General features: G+C 47.2%; 1 long non-coding RNA gene across 1 annotated transcript in view; it reads right to left on the bottom strand.

Moving 5' to 3' along the window:
- Window positions 1-241: 241 nt before the first annotated feature.
- Window positions 242-23,427, bottom strand: part of LOC137538399 (uncharacterized) — a 147,136-nt gene continuing 123,950 nt past the window's right edge. The window contains exon 3 of the long non-coding RNA XR_011024778.1: window positions 242-1,095. This is a non-coding gene — a long non-coding RNA (uncharacterized lncRNA). The remainder of the gene's footprint in view (window positions 1,096-23,427) is intronic.

A 23,427-nucleotide genomic window follows, 5' to 3' on the forward strand; every position in this document is an offset into this window, starting at 1 on the left:
TCCTCACTTTCTGCTCATGGGTCCTTCCATGAAGCTTTGTATCCACAATATGAAATCTAGTGAACCTGGGGACTGGAAACAAATGACAGCAATAAAAACTAGTTGGATATTCTAACTGTACAGTTTATAATTGAATGTACCAGAATCACCCCTGGCAGGGATTGTGGCCACCTATGACTGCTAAATGACATTGGTTGCCACTTTCGACTAAAATTGGGAGTGACATATGACTGCAGGCTGATATTAGGTGTCATCTATGTCTGCTGGCTGATATTAGATGCCACCTATGACTGCTTGCAGATATTGACAGCCATTTATGTCTGCTGGCTGATATTAAGAGCCATCTATGACTGTTGGCTGATTTTAGATGTCTCCTATGACTGCTTGCAGATGTTGGGAGTGACCTATAACTGTAGGTTGATATTAGGAACCATTTATGTTTTCCAGCTGATGTTAGATGCCAACTATGTCTGCTGACAAATATTTGGGGCCACATATGACTGCTAGCAGATATTTGGGGACACTTATAACTGTTGGTTGATATTAGGAGCCATATATATCTGCTGGCTGATGTTAGAGGCCACTTATGACTGCTTGCAGATATTGGGAGCCACCTATGACTGCACGCAGATATGAGGCGCCATCTATGTCTGCTGGCTGATATGCAATGAAACGTATGACTGCTTGCAGATATTGGGAGCCACCTATGATTGCACGCAGAGATGAGGCGCCATCTATGTCTGCTGGCTGATATGCAATGAAACGTATGACTGCTTGCAGATATTGGGAGCCACCTATGACTGCAGGCTGATATGAGGAGCCATCTATGTCTGCTGGCTGATATTAGAGGCCACTTATGACTGCTGACACATACGTGGGCCACCTATCACAGTAAAACCTTGGATTGAAATTAGATATTGAAAGTAGTGTTGGTATTTTCATTTGGAAATTATGCTGCACACCGCAGTTCAGTACCAAAGCTAGTGGAGAGGTTCACAGTGTTGCAGTCCACAACGTTCTTCACATTACTCCAATGCTCCCTCCTTCTGGCTTGGTACTGTTCATCCATCCAATATTGACACCAACAGACAGCTACTGTAACGAAATAGAGAAAACTTTGTAGCAGATATCACCAATAGGAAGCACGGCTAAAGTGATTTTGTACTGTGTGAGGTCAGTATGACGTCATTGTCATCATCTCTTTCTGCCTGAGATTCGAACTTGTCTTTCTTGCAGGTGTGCTTACAACCAGCATCGACCCCGGGCCTTCTTATTCTGATAGGAGTTTTCCCTTCAGTATCAGAGTGGAGAATCTCTGGCACTCATACTATCTAGCTTCATTAAAATCCACAATGCTTTATTGATTAAAAGATAAAAGTCAAGCAGCTCAGCCATAAAAGACAAGCTTAATAGCTATTTTAATGAAGTGGAATCAAATGCGTGCCAGAGATTCTCTACTTTGATACCTCATGGATTATTGCTGCTATTGATCTGAGCGCGGCTGGTTCCTGGTTGTAGGATGGGTCAATGGTTCAAGAGTGGAAGCAGCTCTTGAATATAATATTTTTTAAATGAAGTCATAACACAGCTGTTAAGCAGGTGTAGTAGTTGAACGCTCATATTGACTCAGATAGATGAAAATTATCCCTGTGTTAGCAAAGAGCACTAATGGACACTTATAATAATTAACTTGTGATCATGCCTGCATAGTAGGAAGTAGGGGCACAACTATAGGGGAGCAGGCACTTTAATAGATAAAACCCACTCATTGTATTTGCCCATTTATCTCCGTAATCCCAACATTTAAATTGTGTCCCTAGAGCAATGTTTGGGGATAATATATTATTTGAAAATAAAAGTGTATTTTTTCTATATTGTGTCTTTTGCTTTCTCACTTAACCCTATCAATAAATACAAGTCCTTATTTGAAAAAATAGCTGTAATATAACCTTGTGACATACATATTTAAAAAGCTGAGTCCCTAAAATTGCAATTTATGCATTCTATTTTAAATGTTATCACTTTGTTTTCTTTTTACAAACTTTTTCTTTTGGTACAGCATATAGGTATATAAACATTTTATTGCTTTTGATTCAGTTTATCACAATCAATTAAAAGAATTCACAAGACATAGGCCTCAACCCTAAAACACCTTAAAATCAATTCTACAGATTATCATAGTTAAAATAATGTCTCACATCTCTCAGTTGACGGTTAGTTTGGTCATCAGCATGCCATTATTTTTTTTTTCACAAAGTATTTTAGCGCCATACTTTGTATGCATCACCCCAAAAGAGTCTAAACAGCAGAAAAAGGCCACAAATGGCTCACTATGGAAAGCTAACAACCAGTGCTATTCAAAAGTGGGTGTTTTGTAATAGACTTGTGTAATTTTGCTGAAAATTTTCCAAGTTTTAGCATAACTTTTCTTTAAAAATTAAAAATTTTATGATGCATTTGTTTGTCCCTACCTATTTCTTATGTAAGACACATCAAAATGTATTCTACAACTTGTTATGATTAAATTGAGATCACATATACATCATTTGATAACAAACTGGATGTACAGCAATCCATTATTCTCAAGGTGCGCCTATGGCTTTTTGCAGGCCATTTTTCGGTAGTAGTTGTTACAGTGCCATTCTTTGTTTGCATAGCTCCAGAAGAGCCAGGACATAAGAAAAAGGTCACAATCTCCTGATAATTGAAAGCTACCAACCAGGACTATTTAAAAGTGGTTGTTTTGTAATCCGTGTAGTTTTGCTGAAACTTTCCCAAGTTTGATCATAATTTTTGCAGTTTGTACACATAGGGGCTGGTTAGTGTTAGAATTAGGTGGGTGCCCGCCCCTATCTGAATTCGCTGGGTGGTTAGGGATAGGAGTAGTTGAGGGTTGGTTAGAGTTAGGTATAGTTAGTGAAAGATTAAGGTGAGATGTAGGCATACCTTCCAACTTTTTGAGATCAGAAAGTGGGACAGTTAAGCCACACCCCTGCCACACCTCTAACCACAGGGGGGGGGGGGAGGGGGGCATCCTGCAATCATACTATATATGTGTGAGGAATCGCGGAAGAGCCGCCGCCATGAGCCAGCGGCGGGCGGCTCTTTCCGCATCACACGGAGAGGCAGCCGCCTCTTCACATCATGAGGCGGCTGCCTCCATGCAGCAGGTGGGGCAACGCGGCGAAACCGCCGCGTTGGACGCGGCGGTTCGCGCACATGTCCCCGCAGCAGAGACACCGCTGAGCGGGGCTGCGGTGGCTGGGACCCGTAGTCCCACAGAGTTTAGAGTGACGCGCGCGCACTCAAGCAGGCCTTATGACACCCGGGAGAGAGTCAGCTGATCAGGCAGGTCAGCTGACTCTTTACTCCGCTCCCCATTGGTCCAGCAATTTGGGAGGTGCAGGGGATGCTTAGGTGCATATATACTGCCGGCTGTTCACTCTTGCTTCGTCTGGCGTTGCGATCACACATGTGGGAGCACCCAGATCCGTAGTCAGATCCTCAAGTGTGCCGGGACCAGCAGGAGCTGTAATCCTACACTTAGATAGATTTTGATAGCTAAAGTACTAGTTTGATTGTGATTATTTGTTATGACTTTTGCCTGCCTCGACTATCCGCCCGAACTCTGACCTTGTACCTCGATATTTCTGATACTCTGTTGCCGAACCTCGGCTCGTTCCTAGACTCTGTTTCTGCCTCCTGATTTTGTACCCCGATATATCTGATACCCCGTTGCCGAACCCTGCCTGTACTTTGACTCCGCCTTTGCCTACTGTATTTGTACTTTATCTGTCCGTGTGTGTACGACCTGGCTTGTCCGACCTCGAGAACCGACCTCACGATTGGAGGCGGTTCCCAGTCCTGTTAGTGACACTTCTTCCTGAGTGGCACTCTCGGACTTTCCTTCCTACTGTCAGTCTGACTCCTCCCGTCTTGGAGAGCTCAGGTCTGCGGAAGGAATCCGTGCAGTTCTCCTTGCTGCACCCAGGCCTCGGCATTTTTGTGTTACTGTTACACCAAACACTACATTCTACTCAGGTGAACAGAGGTTAGCCAGTATATTGGATTATCGGTGATACTGCAGATCACATATAATCTGGTATACGTCTGTATTCCCCGTGACGCTGCAGGTCACCGGTAATCAGACCTCTCTGTGCTTCACCGATCGTTACAGAACGCCAGACCAAAATACCGATGGAACGCACTGATCCTCTGACTGTGCTTGCCACTTCGGTGGATAGCATTCATCAGTCACTAGTCCAGCACAAAGCCTTAATTGATGCCTTAACAGGCTCTGTGAGAACCCTCCAGACATCAGTTGATTCAGTGCGATCCCCTCACAGTGAGGACATACGTATGCCTGTCCCTGATAAGTTTTCCGGCCACAAGTCTGACTTCCGGAATTTCAGGAGTAGAGTGTTGTCATATTTCGAGTTAAGACCCCGATCCTCGGGGACTGAGACCCAACGGGTCATTTTCATTAAAACTTTATTGACTGGAGATTCCCAGTCTTGGGCATACAACCTGCCCGCTACCGATACTGCCTTGACCTCAGTAGAGGAATTTTTTAAGGCCATGGCTATAATCTACGACGACCCTGATCTTGCGGCATCCTCAGAGCGGAAGATCAAACTCTTACGGCAAGGCAGAGGGTCAGTCGAGGATTATGCGGCAGAGTTCCGTAGGTGGTCAGTCACCTCGAGATTTGATAATTTTGCCCTCATGGACTATTTCTTGTCTGGGTTGTCGGAAGAGGTTTCCGATCTTATGTTGACCGTACCCGAGCCCAAGACAGTTGACGAGGCCATTTCATCAGCCATTCGCGTAGATCGCAGGCTACGCCATCAGAGGCAGGCTAGGAGTAGTCACCGGGTCAGGGTGACTTCGTACGCTGTACCAGCTGTAGCATCCCCAGTAACCGCAAATCCGTCTGTCTCGTCCTCTCCGGCCTTGCCTCCACCAGAGCCAATGCAAATTGGTCGATCAAAACTGACCCAGGTAGAGCGGAGGAGGAGAATGACGGAACAATTGTGCCTATACTGTGCAGAGGCAGGGCATAGGGTGCGAAATTGCCCCAACAGGGCGGGAAACGGGTCTGCCTAGGAGTAGTGGGGGGTGACACCCTAGGCACACAAACTTCACCCCTTAAAGAGAAAAAATTGCTTCTCCCTTGTACTGTCACATGGGATGATAGGTCTGTTGCCACTGAAGCTTTCATTGACTCCGGCTCAGCGGCTAACTTTATGAATTTTGAGTTTGCTCAGGAGTTGGGTCTACTACTCACTCCCGTGAGACCCCCCATTCAGGTTACGGCTGTTGACGATTCCCCTTTGCAGCGGAATTGTCCTCTGTCACAGACTCCGGTTGTGAAGCTCACCATAGGGGTATTGCACGAGGAGCAGTTACAATTTTTTGTTTTACCCATGTCCACCTCCACTATAATCCTAGGCATGCCTTGGTTGCAAGTCCACTCCCCGCAGATAGACTGGGCCACAGGACAGTTGACAGCCTGGTCACCTCATTGTTTCCAGCAGTGTTTGGGGAGACTAACATTGGGTTTAACTAAGGTACAGGTGGAGGGTATACCGGAACAGTATTCGGATTATGCCGATGTGTTTTGTCCCAAGGCCGCGGATAAATTACCCCCGCATCGCCCATTTGACTGTCCCATTGACCTTCGTTCTGGTTGTATGCCTCCTCGAGGCCATTTATATAATTTATCTGGTCCCGAGAAACTTGCCATGCAGGAGTACATCCGTGAGAACTTAGCAAAGGGCTTTATTAGGCCATCCCGGTCACCCGCTGGGGCAGGCTTCTTTTTTGTTAAAAAGAAAGACGGGGGTTTACGGCCTTGCATTGATTATCGTGGCCTCAATAAAATCACGGTGAAGAATCGTTACCCGCTACCACTTATAGACGATTCATTCACACAAGTCACTGAGGCTAGGATATTTTCAAAATTGGATTTATGGGGGGCATACAACCTGGTGCGTATAAGGAGGGGCGATGAATGGAAGACGGCCTTCAATACCCCTGATGGGCACTACGAGTATAGGGTGATGCCTTTCGGCTTGTGCAATGCCCCGGCCGTCTTCCAGGAACTCATCAATGAGGTTTTTCGGGAGGTCTTGGGAAAGTTCGTCCTAGTCTATCTTGACGACATTCTCATTTTTTCTAACAACCTCCCGGAACACAGAACCCATGTCAGGATGGTGTTAGACAAACTGAGGCAGAATCGGTTATACGCCAAACTCGAGAAATGTATTTTTGAGGTCACGTCGGTGGCTTTTTTGGGGTATATAATCTCCACCTCAGGTCTGTCTATGGACCCTGCCAAGGTTTCCGCGGTCCTAGAATGGCCACAGCCGGTGGGGTTAAAATCATTGCAACGGTTCTTGGGGTTTGCGAATTATTATAGAAGGTTTATAAAGGGGTACTCCACAGTTGTCGCCCCTCTCACTAGCCTTACTAAAAAAGGGGCAGACACCACTCATTGGTCTCCCGAGGCCTTACAGGCTTTTTCTAAGTTAAAGGGGTTGTTCTGCTCAGCCCCCATACTCAGACATGTGGACACTTCCTTTCCGTTTATTGTTGAGGTAGACGCCTCGGAGATCAGGGTGGGGGCTGTGCTGTCCCAGCGTTCTGGTCTTCAGGGTAGACTACGCCCGTGTGCCTATTTTTCTCGAAGGTTCTCTCCGGCAGAGAGAAACTACGACATAGGCAACAGGGAGCTCCTAGCCATCAAATTGGCCTTTGAAGAATGGCGTCATTGGCTAGAGGGAGCCGAGCACACGATCACGGTTTATACCGACCACAAAAACCTAGAATACATCGAGGGGGCTAAAAGGTTAAGCCCGAGACAGGCTCGGTGGTCGCTATTTTTTTCGAGATTTACATTTTTGATCACATACACGCCAGGTAGTAAGAATACCAAGGCGGACGCACTTTCTAGGTGTTTTGAGCCGGAGACAGCACAGCCCTCTGTTTCCGAGACCATTGTCCCACGAAGTATGGTGTTAGCCGCCACCGAGACTTGGGAGGACTGGAAAGAGACTTTGAGTCCTTTTCAGCAGGATATCCCAGAAGGGAAACCAGACGGGGTGTTATTTGTTCCGTTACCACTCCGTTTTTAGATCTTGGAGATGGTTCATTCCCATAAGAATGCGGGACATCCGGGAGCGTCTAGAACGCAAGATCTCGTGGCCAGATGTGTATGGTGGCCTTCGCTGGCCGCCGACTGTAAGGAGTTTGTCAGGGAATGTGCGGTGTGCGCAAAAAGCAAGCCCTCCCGCCTGGCACCTGTAGGTACTTTACAGCCTTTGCCCACCCCGAGTGAGCCATGGACCCATTTGTCCATGGACTTTGTGGGAGAGCTTCCGAGATCTGAGGGCATGTCAGTTATTTGGGTGGTGGTTGACCGTTTTAGTAAGATGGCCCACTTCGTGCCTCTGAAAGGACTCCCCTCGGCCCAGGAACTGGCCGATTTATTTATCATCCATGTTTTCAGACTGCATGGCATTCCAGAAAACATAGTATCCGATCGGGGAGTCCAGTTTGTTTCGAAGTTTTGGAAGGCATTTTGTCACCTAATGGGCATGAAATTGTCATTTTCCTCGGGGTACCACCCGCAGACAAACGGCCAGACGGAGAGGGTCAACCAATCCTTAGAGCAATTTTTGAGGTGCTATGTTGCCGAGACACAGAGCGATTGGGTTAAATATATTCCTTATGCAGAGTTTGCCCACAATAACTTGAAGAGCTCTTCCTCAGGTTTCTGTCCATTTCAGATTGTGACAGGTAAATTGCCTAAATTCTCTCCTTTGCCAGTTGCATCCACTCCGTTCCCAGCTTTGGAGGCCTGGCAAAGGTCATTTAGAGACAGGTGGTGGACCATTAAGAATAATCTCGTTAAAGCATTTCAGAGTCAGAAAGGTCAGGCTGATAAGAGACGCTCGGTAGAGTGGAGATTTCAACCAGGAGATTTGGTTTGGGTGTCATCTCGTCACCTGACCCTGAAACAACCCTCTGACAAACTTGGTCCCAGGTTCGTGGGTCCATTCCCAGTTACTAGGAAGATCAACGATGTCACGTATACCGTGGATCTTCCCGCCAGCATGCGTGGAGTGAGGTCTTTCCACGTATCACTTCTCAAACCCGCAGCCCAGGTGGGTCCCACTCCTCCTCCTCCGGTGTTAGTCAATGCCCAACCCGAGTATGAGGTGGAGAAGATCATAGACTCACGTACTGTACAGAACTCGGTACAGTATCTCGTACATTGGAAGGGGTACGGCATTGAGGAGAGGCAATGGGTACCTGGGAACCGCATGCATGCGGATGAGTTAGTAAGGGAATTTCACGCTTCACATCCAGAGAAGCCTAGAAGGAGCTGTCCGGAGTCCACTCCTCGGCGGGGGGGGGGGGGGGGGTACTGTGAGGAATCGCGGAAGAGCCGCCGCCATGAGCCAGCGGCGGGCGGCTCTTTCCGCATCACACGGAGAGGCAGCCGCCTCTTCACATCATGAGGCGGCTGCCTCCATGCAGCAGGTGGGGCAACGCGGCGAAACCGCCGCGTTGGACGCGGCGGTTCGCGCACATGTCCCCGCAGCAGAGACACCGCTGAGCGGGGCTGCGGTGGCTGGGACCCGTAGTCCCACAGAGTTTAGAGTGACGCGCGCGCGCACTCAAGCAGGCCTTATGACACCCGGGAGAGAGTCAGCTGATCAGGCAGGTCAGCTGACTCTTTACTCCGCTCCCCATTGGTCCAGCAATCTGGGAGGTGCAGGGGATGCTTAGGTGCATATATACTGCCGGCTGTTCACTCTTGCTTCGTCTGGCGTTGCGATCACACATGTGGGAGCACCCAGATCCGTAGTCAGATCCTCAAGTGTGCCGGGACCAGCAGGAGCTGTAATCCTACACTTAGATAGATTTTGATAGCTAAAGTACTAGTTTGATTGTGATTATTTGTTATGACTTTTGCCTGCCTCGACTATCCGCCTGAACTCTGACCTTGTACCTCGATATTTCTGATACTCTGTTGCCGAACCTCGGCTCGTTCCTAGACTCTGTTTCTGCCTCCTGATTTTGTACCCCGATATATCTGATACCCCGTTGCCGAACCCTGCCTGTACTTTGACTCCGCCTTTGCCTACTGTATTTGTACTTTATCTGTCCGTGTGTGTACGACCTGGCTTGTCCGACCTCGAGAACCGACCTCACGATTGGAGGCGGTTCCCAGTCCTGTTAGTGACACTTCTTCCTGAGTGGCACTCTCGGACTTTCCTTCCTACTGTCAGTCTGACTCCTCCCGTCTTGGAGAGCTCAGGTCTGCGGAAGGAATCCGTGCAGTTCTCCTTGCTGCACCCAGGCCTCTGCATTTTTGTGTTACTGTTACACCAAACACTACACTCTACTCAGGTGAACAGAGGTTAGCTAGTATATTGGATTATCGGTGATACTGCAGATCACATATAATCTGGTATACGTCTGTATTCCCCGTGACGCTGCAGGTCACCGGTAATCAGACCTCTCTGTGCTTCACCGATCGTTACAATATGCTTTCAGGAAGTGAAGAGGGGATGTTTAACAGAACGATCGCGGCTTCTCCATAGAAGCCAGCGATCATTCTAACGGGGACTTGGATCCATGAATGGCAACTGCGTTCCCATTCATTGATCTCTGCGCTAACGGGCAGCGGCATGTGAGCGCGTGTGATTGGCCACGGGAGCGCACAGCAGCGGGGCAGCAGCCATTTGGACGTAACAGCTATGTCCAAAAGGCTTAAATGGTCATAACCATTTAAACCTTTTGGACATAGCTGCTATATCCAAAAGGCTGCTGCCCCGCTGCAATGGGAACACAGTTCCCATTCATTGATCTAAGTCCCCGTAGAACGTTCGCCGGCTTCTATGAGATGCCGCGATTGTTCTAAGTTACACATCCCCTCTTCACTTCTACAGGACGCCAAACAAAAAAATGACAAAGGCCTTCTTGTGGCCAAATAGTAAAACTACATCTACATACATTTTTATAAACCAACTGTGATTCTGATGTTGGGCAAATGTATGAAAACCATTCAAATCAGACCAAGGTTGCTGAAAAGCCAGTGCATTCGCATCTGTGCTATTACAGTCTCATCCTGACACCTGCAGTGATGTTTTATTTAAATAAATCCAGGCCTGCATTTATTTAAAGAAAACCTGAGATGGATGGAGAGAAAAAAATCATACATACCTGGGGCCTCCTTCAGCCCCCTCCAGGCTGATCACTTCCTCACCGTCCTCCTCTGCCTCCTGGATCATCCACAATTCACCCCAAAAGTCCTCTAGGCTGGAGCATACTGCACATGCACGTTCCAGCCAGTACGCACCCCTGCCGCCTGTGCAGTACTACTGTGCAGGTGCAACACGCTCCTGGCCACAGGAGCGCGACAGGGGAAAAATGCGCTGCCGTGCTGCGCCTGCGCAGACTGGAGAACTTTACGGGGTAATTTGCAGATGATCTAGGAGGCAAAGAAGGAAGGGGAGGGAGCGATCAGACTTGAGGGGGCTTGAGGAACCCCAGGTATGTACAATATTTTTCTTTCCCCTCCCCCCAGTCTCGGGTACTATTTAAAATGTTTTCACCTTGAGTTCATGCATGCAACTGCAGTCACATAACCACTAATTCCCAAAACTTTTGGCATTCCTTGTTATGGGGTTATATGATCCAGGAAAAAGTTGCAAACTTTCCCCACAACTTTCAATAACTTCAGACCATGCTTGCAGGATTGTTTGAGTTCCCTAATGCATTCCAGCTCTGGAGAATTGTAGCAGATCAGGATCTGTATCATTGTCTTCTCTTTCTGTCAGGCACCGCCATCTGTAATCCTCAGGAAGAACTCCGATGACAGGTCTTCTTTACAGCACATACTGAGCTTCTGTTTCACAGCTTATTTCCATTATTTGCACTGAGGAATTATATGTTGGTGGAATTGATTCCTCTCTGGCAAGTTCAGTGTTTCTACAGCTGAGGGATACCTGCTGGGGAGGAACTCGGCCCATAACTTTGTGCAGACTCCATTGGAGGGGGTCCCGATTTGGACAAATTCCAGGCAAAATTCTCTCAGCAGCTTCGAACAAGAGCCACTATACATCACTGCCTGCTCACCAAATCCAAGAGGATAAACACAAGCTAAAGAAAACCATTAAGACGCCGTGCCCTATAGCAAACGCGCTATTGCATCTCAGCACATCAAATGATGAAGCTGTACAGAGTCTGCTCAGAGTTTACTTTAGAGGGCAGAGATAACAACAGCCGATACTGGACTTATTTTCTCACGTAGAACATGCAGATCTTTTCACATGCAGTGCTGGCTGCCCAGATTAATCATCCATGCTGCTTATTTATTTTAACATTGTTTAGATCTCAGATCAGTTTTAGTGAAAACTTCACAGCACATTAAAGAGATGCTGGAGTTAAAAGGGAGCAGGCTTCTTTCTAGAATGTATTTATGACACTGACAATTAGATATTTAAAGCTCATCTCCAGGCACCATCTAACTGCTTTTGTGTGGAAAGAAGTTTCTGCAGCTAAAAATCCTGTCTTGGTATTTAGATGAAAGGGTCAGATGCTGCTGTGAGACGGAGTCATATTTCAGGCACTGTAAGTGTGATTGCTTCTAGAGTCTGGATTGCATCATTTACACTATGCAGGTTGCAAGGGGGCTGGCCAATGCTGTATCTATACTATATTTTTTGGAATATAAGATGATCTGGACTATAAGAAGCACCTAGGTTTAGAGGGCAAAAACCAAGGACAAAAAATATACTAAACCTGGTGAGTTCATGGTCCAGGAACATCTTGTAGATGTTCTTGCCCAATTATTTTGTCTCCCTTGTACCTCATGTGTAATCATGTGTCCCCCATGTGTCCCCTTCTGTCCCCATTGTGCCCCTTCTGTCCCCATGTATCCCCTTCTCTCCACCATGTGTCCCCTTCTGTCCTCCATGTGTCCCCTTCTGTCCCCATGTATCCCCTTCTCTCCACCATGTGTCCCCTTCAGTCCTCCATGTGTCTCCATGTGTCCCCTTCCCTTCCCCATGTGTCCCTTTCTGTATTCCATGTGTCCCCTTCTGTCCCTACATCTCCCCTTCTGTCCACCATGTCTCCTCCTCTTCCCTGTGTCCTCTACTTTCCCTGAATAAACAAAATCAGCAGCACCACGGCTCACCTAATCCATCGGAGCTTGCGGTGATCAGAGACTTCTCCACTAGGGGAGTAGTGAGAGACAGGAGAGTTATCTGATTGGCGTGGGCTCCGATGAATTTTGTGAGAAATGCTGCCACTGCTTTTATTTATTCAGGAGGAGCAGACGAGAACACGGGGGAGTGGTGGAGGAGGACATGGGGCAATTCAGGGGGTCCCTGACATTGCAGTGAGTCGGCAGTTCAGATTGGTGGACATTTTGGGGGGAGAAAAAGTGTGTCTCATATTCAGAAAAATACTGTACTTTTTCTGCACCTAGGACATTTTTCTTGTTGCTTCCCTTTGCCATTCCATGAGCAGCTCCCTCTTCCATGTACAATATCTATGTAGAGCAGCCTTCCTCCCCCATTCCATGTGTAGCTACCTCTTCCATGTGTAACATCCATGTAGAGCAGCTCACCTCTTCCATGTCTTCCATGTCTTGGGGACATTTGCACTGGAGGGGAGCGGAACTGCAGCCAGTGAACACTTAGATTGTTAGGGGCTGAAAGAAGCCCCAAGTAAGGATTAACTTTTCCTTTTCAGCTTGGATATGATTTACTCACCCTGTCAGGTCGTGGTGGAAAAACGCAGCCGGGAGCAGTAACTCCAAGTCTAACTCGTGGTAGCTGCTAGGAGCTCTATGCAGAGTGCAGCGCACATTAGGGTGTTTTAACGCACCCCCCCCTGGATACGGACACCAGCAGCTATTCACCTTCCTGTCCTCTGAGGCTCTCCATCCTCCTGGTGAGATCGTCATGATGATAGATGGCGATCTCACTATAGGGTTACAGCGCAGGACAGAGGGAGAATTGCAGCACTGGATCCCAGGTAGGTGAGTACCTGGTGTCCTCCTCCTGGGCACGTCCATCTCCAACGACCTGAGCTGGAAGGCCAACACCGCCTCCACTCAGATGAAGGCCCAGCAGAGACGAAGTTCGCCATGGCCCCAGAGCTTCTGCCAAACTTTTATTCTGACACTATAGAATCTGTCCTCTGCTCTTCCATCCTGGTCTTTTATGCCAGATCTTCCACCAGCGAAAGACCAACATTTCAGAGGATCATCAGATCAGCGGAGAGGTTCACATGAAGAGCACTCCCCTCTCTGGACCTCATCTACAACTCACTGTGCTCCAGAGCTCTGAGGATTGCCAGCAATCCCTCACATCCAGACAACCACTTCTTCAGCCGGCTCCCATCAGGCTGGAGATTTTGAAATCTCCACCAAGGCCTCAAGGCACAAGAACAGTTTTTTCCTTTCAGCAGTCAACTTTTGCCATGCCCTCCCTCCCTAAGTTTTTTCACTGTCACTGATAGATAGCATTTACTGTACACTGCTCTTTATTGAGCACACTGTGTACACTGTGTATTTACATACTCCGGATAGATGCAACACGTTTAGTGGGCGCATCCCACTTCATCAGGCAATAAAATTGGAGTACAATCGACTCATACGTTCTCAGTACAAGCTTAGCGCCTCTGTGCTTTTGTTGAATTAAGCAACATTTTTCTGTGTCTAATTTGGGGAGGTAAGTCCACCACTAACCCCCCATTGTTCTCTTTTAAAACATTTTATCCTACTTTTATACTTTTGGCACCTCTGTACAACTGTACAATACGTGTGTCCACCCCTGGCGGAGGGGACTTGGTTCCCTTTTTTCCGATCTACAGAGAGCGACTTCTTAATCCTGAGTGGGGACAGGTCTAATACTCCCCACCTGCCTTTAAAGTGGTTGCCTGGTACGGTAACCCAGATTTGTGAGTATAACATTATATTTCTCTGTCTATACCCATAAGTTACAGTGCATACTACACTATATTGGGCTCTCGGTGTTCCTCCTCCTTATATAACTCAAGGTATTAGTCTGCTAGCATTTTTGCTGGTGCTGGCTGGATAGTGTACTGATTAAGGGCTCTGCCTCTGACATTGGCGATCAAGGTCCAAATCTTGGTTCTTCCTGTTCAGTAAGACAGCATTTATTAAGTAGGAGACCTTGGGCTAGACTCCCTAATGCTGCTATTACCTATTGAGCGCACCCTAGTGGCTGCAGCTCTGGCGATTTGAGTCCGCCAGGAGAAAAGCATGATATAACTACAGCCCCTATGCTTGACTACCTATACTCCATCCAAATACCGCATCGCAAATAACATTCACTAGTCCACGGGGGACAGGGGGTGCAATTTTATACCCTCTCCATGGGTGTAATTTATCTTAGAAACAGTGTCTTGTCTTAACTTGTTTTATTGTGGAAATTGATAAATGTTGTGCAACCTTTTACTGCAAAAACTAAATAACTGATCATGTTCTACTGTATTTGTGGCGGCAGTCACTGTTGTCAGTTTGTTTTACCATGGGGTTGGTGACTGCAGGTTTTGCACAGACATAATGAAAGCGTTGAGGAAATTTCATAGATACTTGTAATTCATCAGCTGAGCTGATAAACAAGGGTTGTGGAGATTAAGAGCTCAATTCCCTAAGACCAATTCGGTAAAAAATAATAAGTCTGTAAAATACCGCTTTCACTATTCTACTTTTTGTTTCCAAATTCACTAAGATTTTCACACATGCGGTCATAGTCATGGCTTCAATTTACTAATACCTCTTTGGTAAATAGTAAAAGCCTAACCAGATGTGGAGTAGGTCTCAGCAACATGCTGTGTTCTGCTGTTCTCCCACTTCTGTGCTATGAAAGCATTACAATTGTAAAAGGCATCCACGGTGTCCCTTTGGATCTGCATGTCCCTTTTAGCCCTCAGAATCTGTGTATAAGTCTTTCTTAATATTTTTTTAATAGCACAGCTGAGTTTAGGTGAACTTTCAATAAACATAAGACACACCATGCTTGGATGATATCACCAGTTGCTCCTCAGCATCTGGGAGCAGGAGTCTGAAGGGTTAACATCTACAGGGCTGCAGGGGAAGCTGCATCCTGTGCTTGCTCACTTCTCTACCACCTGGGGGAAAGAAACTTGTTGCACCCAGACGTATATATTGGCAAAAATGGAGGGAGGAGTAGGACGGGGTCACTCCTCCTATTGGCTGTCTCCTTTGCATACATATTATCGAATGCTGAATGTTTGTTACCGACAGCTCTAGGCTGGAGATAAATAACCTTAGTGAATTGACATTTGATAAGATGTTTGGTAAAATCAGCTGTTTTCTGCACCGTCCCGTTTTCGTCGGGACTGTCACGATTTTGGGTGGCTCTCTCGCTATCACGGTATGAGCCCCCCAAGTCCCGGGCAGCAGTGGGCAGTGAGGGTGGAAAAAAAATGATCGAGACGCCAGCCGCGGGTAAGTGGGATGCGAGACGCAGGCATCCCATTACTACCTCCCTCCCTCCCTCCCTTGGAATCTGCCCCCCCTGTGTCTCCCCCCTGTTTGCAGAGTGCGCAGCTAAGCGGAGCGGGCTGTCAGCTTACCGGTATCCATGGACGCGTACCGATGTCCGGCTTCAATCTGCTTCCAGTGACGTCACAGGAAGCAGGAAGCCAGATGCTGGAACGCGTCCATGGATACCGGTAAGCTGACAGCCCGCTCCGCTTAGCTGCGCACTCTGCAAACAGGGGGGAGACACAGGGGGGGGCAGATTCCAAGGGAGGGAGGGAGGTAGTAATGGGATGCACGCGTCTCGCATCCCACTTACCCGCGGCTGTTGCCTCGATCATTTTTTTCTTGCATTGGCACCCTCCTCCTCACCCACCCACCCACGGACACCCTCCTCCTCACCCACCCACCCACGGACACCCTCCTCATCATCATATATGGGGGAGATATGTATTAAAAAATATTAGGGGATATTATTAATTGAAAAAAAAATTCAATTTTTTTTATGGTAGGTGTGACCGGGGGGTGGGGTTAGGGGTGTGGCCTAAGTGTCCCGATTCCTAGCTTTAAAATGTTGGGAGGTATGCTGAATGCGATAATGCTTTGTGAATTGAGCCCTAAACTTGTTATGAGGACTTGTACTTTCCCTAGAAGCCTGGTGCTACACTGCATAGACTGGTAACACAACTTAAACTTTTGAGCTTGTAGCCAACCCCCTGTGCTACTCAGATTTGTAGTTCATCTGTTGTAGGAATCAGCGGCAAATGTTGTATTATTTAACTATTTTCTGGCCAGCTTTGCGTGTACTGTAGTTTCAAGAAACATCCTGGCTGTCAGGTTCAGCTATGTCTGCCACTGTGCATCTCCTCTCTTGGTACTAATACCCCTGAATTGTCATATTTTTTTTACATATTTGTAATTTCTTTACACCTTAAGTGACATGTGACACGATGAGATAGACATGTGTATGTACAGTGCATAGCACACAAATAACTATGCTGTGATCAAAAGCTTCTAAAAACAGTTTAAAAGCGAAAAGGATGACGAGGTGTCTTACCTCAATGACGAAACCTTTGTAGCTTACAAAAGATTTTTATTTATCACAGGCAACGTGTTTCGCGGTTCTGAGCCCGCTTTGCTAACTGATTCCTGTCATTTGGCACTGTTATTGGCCTGAGGAAGCAGGTTCAGACCCGCGAAACGCATTGCCTGTGCTAAATAAAAATCTTTTGTACCTTTTTACAAAGATTTTGTTGTTGAGGTAAGACACCTCGTTATCCCTTTCTCTTTTAAACTGTTTTTAGAAGCTTTTATTCAACCAGGGCGCCTCTTCCCCCCTAATGTGCATAGTACAACCCCGTACATATCTTGTCTGAGGGGTGGTGACAGAACACCCGTGGTTTCCACCATGGTGGACATCTGTCCACTTTTTCTTCAAGAGAGCGACCACATCCATGTCCATCGAGGATCACCCCGAGTGGAGTCGGGTTTATGGTCTCCACCTGCTTCCTGTGGTCAGTTGCCCATTACAACCCTCCTTTGTGAGTAGCATCTTACTTTTACTATTTCAACAATAATTGACATACTACACTGCTGGGCTCGTCTCTTTTGTCTCCTGTGCCTTTTCCTATAGGGTGCCAAGACACCCCTACTACATTAAATATGCTGTGATGCATTTCTTCTTTCTCTGCCTGAAAGAGTTAATGTCCAACTATGTAACTGATGATTTTCTCCAGTCGGGACCAAGTCAGATTACTGATAAGGAATTACAGCCATGAAATGCTTTTCTCTAGGAAGCCCAGTTCTCTGCCATAGATAAAAAAAGGTAAATAGTTCATATATTTGAGCACTCTGAGACAGACTGTTACATTCAGCTGAGACAAAAAAATAAATCTGCTTTTTTAAGTTGTTAAACATAAGCTGTGGGATATCTAAAACTCATTTGTTGGAGTAGGAGGATAGATACAATTGTTTATTTCTTCACTCTGTTTTCACTTAAAGAGACTCAGCAGTCTCGTTTTTCACCTCTTTTCTTCATATAATCCTGTTTTGCATGAATGCCCCAATAGATTTGCCGCATCCCTGCGGCAGATGGGTAATTTATTACTGTTTTTACAGCCCTGCAAACCTCCGGAGCTTCTCTTCCTGGAGAGGCAGAGCTTTCAGCTGTAGCTCTGCCTCCTCTGCAGTCAATCTCTGCTGATCGCCGCCTCTCCCCACCCCTCTCACACTTCTTTCACTGAGAGGGGCAGGGAGGAGGCAGAGATCCGTGGAGATTGATTGGGGAGAGGCTGAGCTACAGCTCAAAGCTCAGCCTCTCCAGGAAGAGAAGCCCTGCATGTCAGGGCAGCATAATCTACGACCTGCAAAGTCGTAGAACTTTGCAGGTCAATTACACAGCAATAAATCACCCATCTGCCGCAGGGATGCGGCGATTCAAGGGGGGACATTCATGCTTAACAGGAATTTATGAAGAAAAGAGGTAAAAAAACGAGACTTCAGAGTCTCTTTAAAGAGAACCAGAGGTGGGATTTAATTATGTTAGCGGGGCACAGAGGCTGGTTGTGCACACTAACACCAGCCTCTGTTGCCCCATGGTGTGCCTCCAGGACCCCCCTGCGCACCGCTATCCCCCCCCCCCCCGCAGTGCTAGCGACACACATCATGTCGCCAGCACAATGTTTACTTATGCCTGTCTGTTAGCGCCGCTCCCCTGCCTCCTCTGTATCGGCGCTACCCACCCGCGTCCTTTCCCTCAAATCAGCGGGAGGGAAGAGACACGGGCGGGTAGCGCCGATACAGAGGAGGTGGGGGAGCGGCGCTAACAGACAGACATAGGTAAACATTGTGCTGGCGACACGCTGTGTGTTGCTAGCACTGCGGAGGGGATAGCGGCGCGCAGGGGGGTCCTGGAGGCACACCATGGGGCAACAGAGGCTGGTGATAGTGTGCACAACCAGCCTCTGTGCCCCACTAACATAATTAAATCCCACCTCGGGTTCTCTTTAAGTATCACTTTCAATATTCCTTCACAAAACCTCAGTAACTAAGCAAGGCAGACAGAGAGGTGATCAGGAGCTGAATATCTTACATTTTATAGAATGATGTATTTTATACAGGAAAATGTTATTTTATGCTTAGGATTTTACTGAGACCAAACAACTAGATCACAACCTCGGTTGTCAACTCAGTGCAATGTGTTTTATTTGGACACGTGGAACTAGTTACTAATGTTTTGATATTTTCTTAGGTCTGGAGTCAAGCAAGTAAAATTCCATGTAATAACTCATATTAAAAGTTATGCAGAACCATATTTCGTTTTTTTTACATTCAGGAAAGAAATAACCAAGTTATTTTAGTATTAGGAAAAACATCTGCAGGTTCTTGGGCTGGGACAGACTGCCTTAATTCTGTTATTAAAATGGACATCCAATCACACGTTTCAATTTACTTTGCTCGTTTCAAGGCAGTTCACGAACATGGGCTAATTTAAAAGTTCTAACTATGTCGAAGGGTATAGTAACGTCAAAGCATATACATAGGTATGGTTATTTGTTTGCAATCCCCCTGCCCAACAGCAAAAAAATAAATAAAAACTATACCGAGCCTCACCTTGTATCTAGGATAGCATCAAGATTGTATAATCTCATACCGACCAAAGAGGCTTGCAGATAGGGATTCTGTTCGTTCAGGCTACTGAAGGTTATGGCTGTCATGTTTGTCATCTTTGGCAAGACATAAGAAAATATCACTATCATGTCTAATGGGTTCATTTGAAAGGGAGCACTGAACACAGCTATATCAAAACTACCTCACTGCTAAAGTAGTAGATGCCAAGATTACATGACATTTGTATAATCTCAGCTATGTTCATTTAGACTTGAATGGTTTTGGTGTGGACATCTATAATCTTGGCCCAGGATGTGTAAGCATTTTGTGGATTTTTTTTTCTGGGATTGGTGGAGAGTTTGGTTAAGTAGAGAAAGAAATAATTGCTAGGACGTGGGGCAGGGAAAGGCAAGTAAGCATTTTTCTTGCTCTGGGTGTTTTTTTGTTGGTAGAACGGGGAGGAGAAATTGGAAGGAGAAGAGCTAGGAAATGGAGGGAGGAACCATACTTTACAGGTTGTCTGGGAAGGTGGGGTTTCATTAGTCAAGGCAAAGAGGGGGAAATAGCTTTTTATGTTGGTGGAGGATTGGTAAGCCATGGTAGGGGAGAGTAATTTTACGATGGGAGGGGGGGGGGGATGTTAGATATCTCGGGACGCTGGGGAAGTATGGTGAATAGTAATTCATGTCTGTGATTATGGTTAAGGCGGGGTTGGAGCTTATTGGTAGATTTTACCAACCATGTACTGCACACTATCTTGCCCTGATACTCAGACACATAATTTGCTTATGCTGAGCTGCTAGAAAGACATAATTATACTGTCTAGGGCAGGGGTGCCCAGACTTTAGAAATCGCTGAGCCCACGAGATCTACTAACCATTCCGCCCTGCACAGTGTAACGAATCCCCCCCCCAATCCAGAATTCTTCTCCCCCCCCCCCCTCCAAGAGTAGCAAATAGCTGCAGAATCCCTCTCTTCCATACAGTGTTATAGATCCCCATGGACAAGCACTGACCCATCATTAGTGACAATTGCACAGCAATATGGCCGAAAAGCTTCAGAAGGATTTTGAAGCTATTTGTCATGTTTGAAGGGACTATGTGACTGCCTGTGCTGGGATGGGGAGGCAGTTACATAGTCCCTTCAAACATGACAAATAGCTTCAAAATCCTTCTGAAGCTATTTGGCCATATTGCTGTGCACTTGTCACTAGTGATGGGCCAGTGCTTTTTAGCGAGAGCAGAGCCAATGCATGTCAGAGTGGCTTCCCCCTGTGGCAAGAGACGCTTCCCCTGGGCTGGCTGCACAGCAGTAAATCCATTCTGACATACCTCTGACCAAGCCTTCCTCATCTTCCCCATCAGCCTGAGCAGCCTCCATACACTTCCTGCTCCCCAGTTGTCACAGCCTTGAGGGGAGGAGACGCTGTCTCCTAATTTGCTGCTCTTCCCTTCAGCCGCGCCTCCCCTTCAGCCACGCCTCTCCCTTTTTCCTGATGCTAGCTGCACAATCTAAAAGCTTCGGCTGTGCAGCCACGGCTGCGGGGCAGCAAAATTTGACAAGAGGCAGCCAAGTGGCCGCGATCTACTCAGCAGGCAGTCATGATCTACTGGTAGGCCGCGATCGACCTATTGGGCAGCCCTGGTCTAGGGTATAGGTCTGATTTAGTTTCTTGATGGTCTGTGGGATGTGTGGGATTATCAATCAAATGTCTGTACTTATGTCCAAATATAAAATTATTCTTTAAAGTACACCTGAAGGGAGAGGGATATGGAGGCTGACATATGTATTTCCTTTTAAAGTATACCAGTTGCCTGGCATCCTGCTGATCTCTTTGTCTACAATAGAGTCTGAACCACACACCTCAAACAAGCATGTGGCTAATCCAGTCAGACTTCCGTTAGAAACATCTCATCTGCCTGCTTTTTCAGGGTCTATGGCTAAAAGTATTAGCAGCAGAGGATCAGCAGGACAGCCGGGCAATTTTGTGTAAAAGGAAATAATAAATATGTCAGCTTCCATATGTCTCTCAGTTCAGGTGTCCTTTAAGGCTACTTGCACACCAAGACGTTGCGTTAGGTGCCACGTTAAGGTCGCATAACGTGCACCTAACACAACGTATGGTGCTGCAAGATAGGACGGTAGAGTGAGCCGCGTTAGGCGGCTCTATCCCTATAAGGTCTCCCAGAGTGGCACTGATTGGCCGGCGGGACCACGTGATGCGGAGCGAGACACTCCGCATCACGTGGTCCCGGCGGCCAATCAGCTGCCGCCAGTGCACTAAATATTAAGTAGCCATGTGCGCGGCTACTGTAGCTGGCTCTCCCCGCCTCCTCTCTGCCCCCCACTGAGCATGTGCAAACAGTCTAACGCGGCTATAGCCGCTCTAACGCCGTAGCATGCTGCACTTTCGGGAGAACGTGCAGTGTTACATGTAACGCAACGTGGGCAGTGTGAACAACCCACTTGTGTTACATTGCTGTGCGTTGGGGGAGCCTTACAGGCGCACTAACGTGCGCCTGTAACGTCCCTGTGTGTAAGCAGCCTTAAGGTAGGTTTTGCTTTTTTCATAGGGAGAAGATCTAGGTTTTTTAATTTGGCTTTATATATCGCAAAGGTTAATGGCAAATTCTTTTCAGTTTGAATACCTTCTGTGTGCATACAGTATATACCATTGCAGGGAGTTTCTAATAGAAGCTGATTAATAATAGTATAAACGTTTGCTGACAGTCAATATATTACTCCAGGTGCTCAAAATAAGCAACAAAACCTTTAGCCCTATACAGCTAATAATTTTTGCAGAACCCTAAGAGTTTCTGGATAAACTCATAGAAGTGAACTCTAAGAAGAGCACACAGAGTGCTGTTAATAGGGCAGCAATGTGATGCAATCTGTGTTTGCTCTCAGTTTTGAAAATTCTAAGGTAGTTCCAAACTGAAATAGATAGATAATTTTTCATAACCTTCAACTGTATCTGAGTTTTATTATAAATAGAAATATGTATTTATTTTTGTAGTTGTTATCTCATGGTCAGGCACGTGCAGAGGGGGGTGCTCTGGGTGCCAAGGCACCCCCCTTTTTTCATTTGACTAAAAAAGGCCCTTTGGCCACGCAAAATAAGCCCCGCCCTGGTAAGACCCACCCACTACCCGCAGGTAGCTCCGCCTCCAACCAGGACACTTGTTGAGTGGCAGCCCCAACAGGAGACCTTCTCTAGTCAAGAGTGGTAGCAGGTAAGACCCTGATGGCCTCCTTCCTCAGCACCAAAGTGACCCTGACATGAGCTGTGACCTCCCCCTCCTCCAACAGCATCCACACTGACCTTTCCCACCCCCATGCACAGTGACCTCTCCTGACATGCACACTGTCCTCTCCATTCCCCTGCACCCACACTGACCTCTTCCTCATCCGGCAGCACCTTTACTTGTCCCAGCAGCACCCACAGTGTCCTGTCCTGTTCCCCCTGCACCCACAATGACACCCCATACACAGCACTCACATTACATTGCACTAGTAGCCCCCATCCTCCCCTCTATATTCACATGCTACCCAGAACCCGCACCATTTCCTCCCACATTTGGCACCCAGTACTTTCCTCCACATGATATCCAGTACCTGCACCCAGCCTCGACATGGCACCCAGTACTTACACCTGCACCCACATGATTTCCAGTACCTGCACCCACCCTGGACATGGCACCCAGTACTTACACCTTCACTCAGCCTCGACATGTCACCCAGTACTTACACCTGCACCCACATGATCTCCAGTACCTGCACCCAGCCTCGACGTGGCACCCAGTACTTACACCTGCACCCACATGATATCCAGTACCTACACTCAGCCTCCACATGGCACCCAGTACTTACACCTGCACCCACATGATATCTAGTACCTGCACCCAGACTCGACATGTCACCCATTACTTACACCTGCACCCACATGATATCCAGTACCTACACCCAGTACTTACACCTGCACCCACATGATTTCCAGTACCTGCACCCACCCTGGACATGGCACCCAGTACTTACACCTTCACTCAGCCTCGACATGTCACCCAGTACTTACACCTGCACCCACATGATCTCCAGTACCTGCACCCAGCCTCGACGTGGCACCCAGTACTTACACCTGCACCCACATGATATCCAGTACCTACACCCAGCCTCCACATGTCACCCATTACTTACACCTGCACCCACATGATTTCCAGTACCTGCACCCGGCCTCTACATGGCAACCAGTACTTACACCTGCA

Source organism: Hyperolius riggenbachi, chromosome 11 (genome assembly GCF_040937935.1).
Source record: "Hyperolius riggenbachi isolate aHypRig1 chromosome 11, aHypRig1.pri, whole genome shotgun sequence".
In the NCBI taxonomy this organism is placed as follows: Eukaryota; Metazoa; Chordata; class Amphibia; order Anura; family Hyperoliidae; genus Hyperolius; species Hyperolius riggenbachi.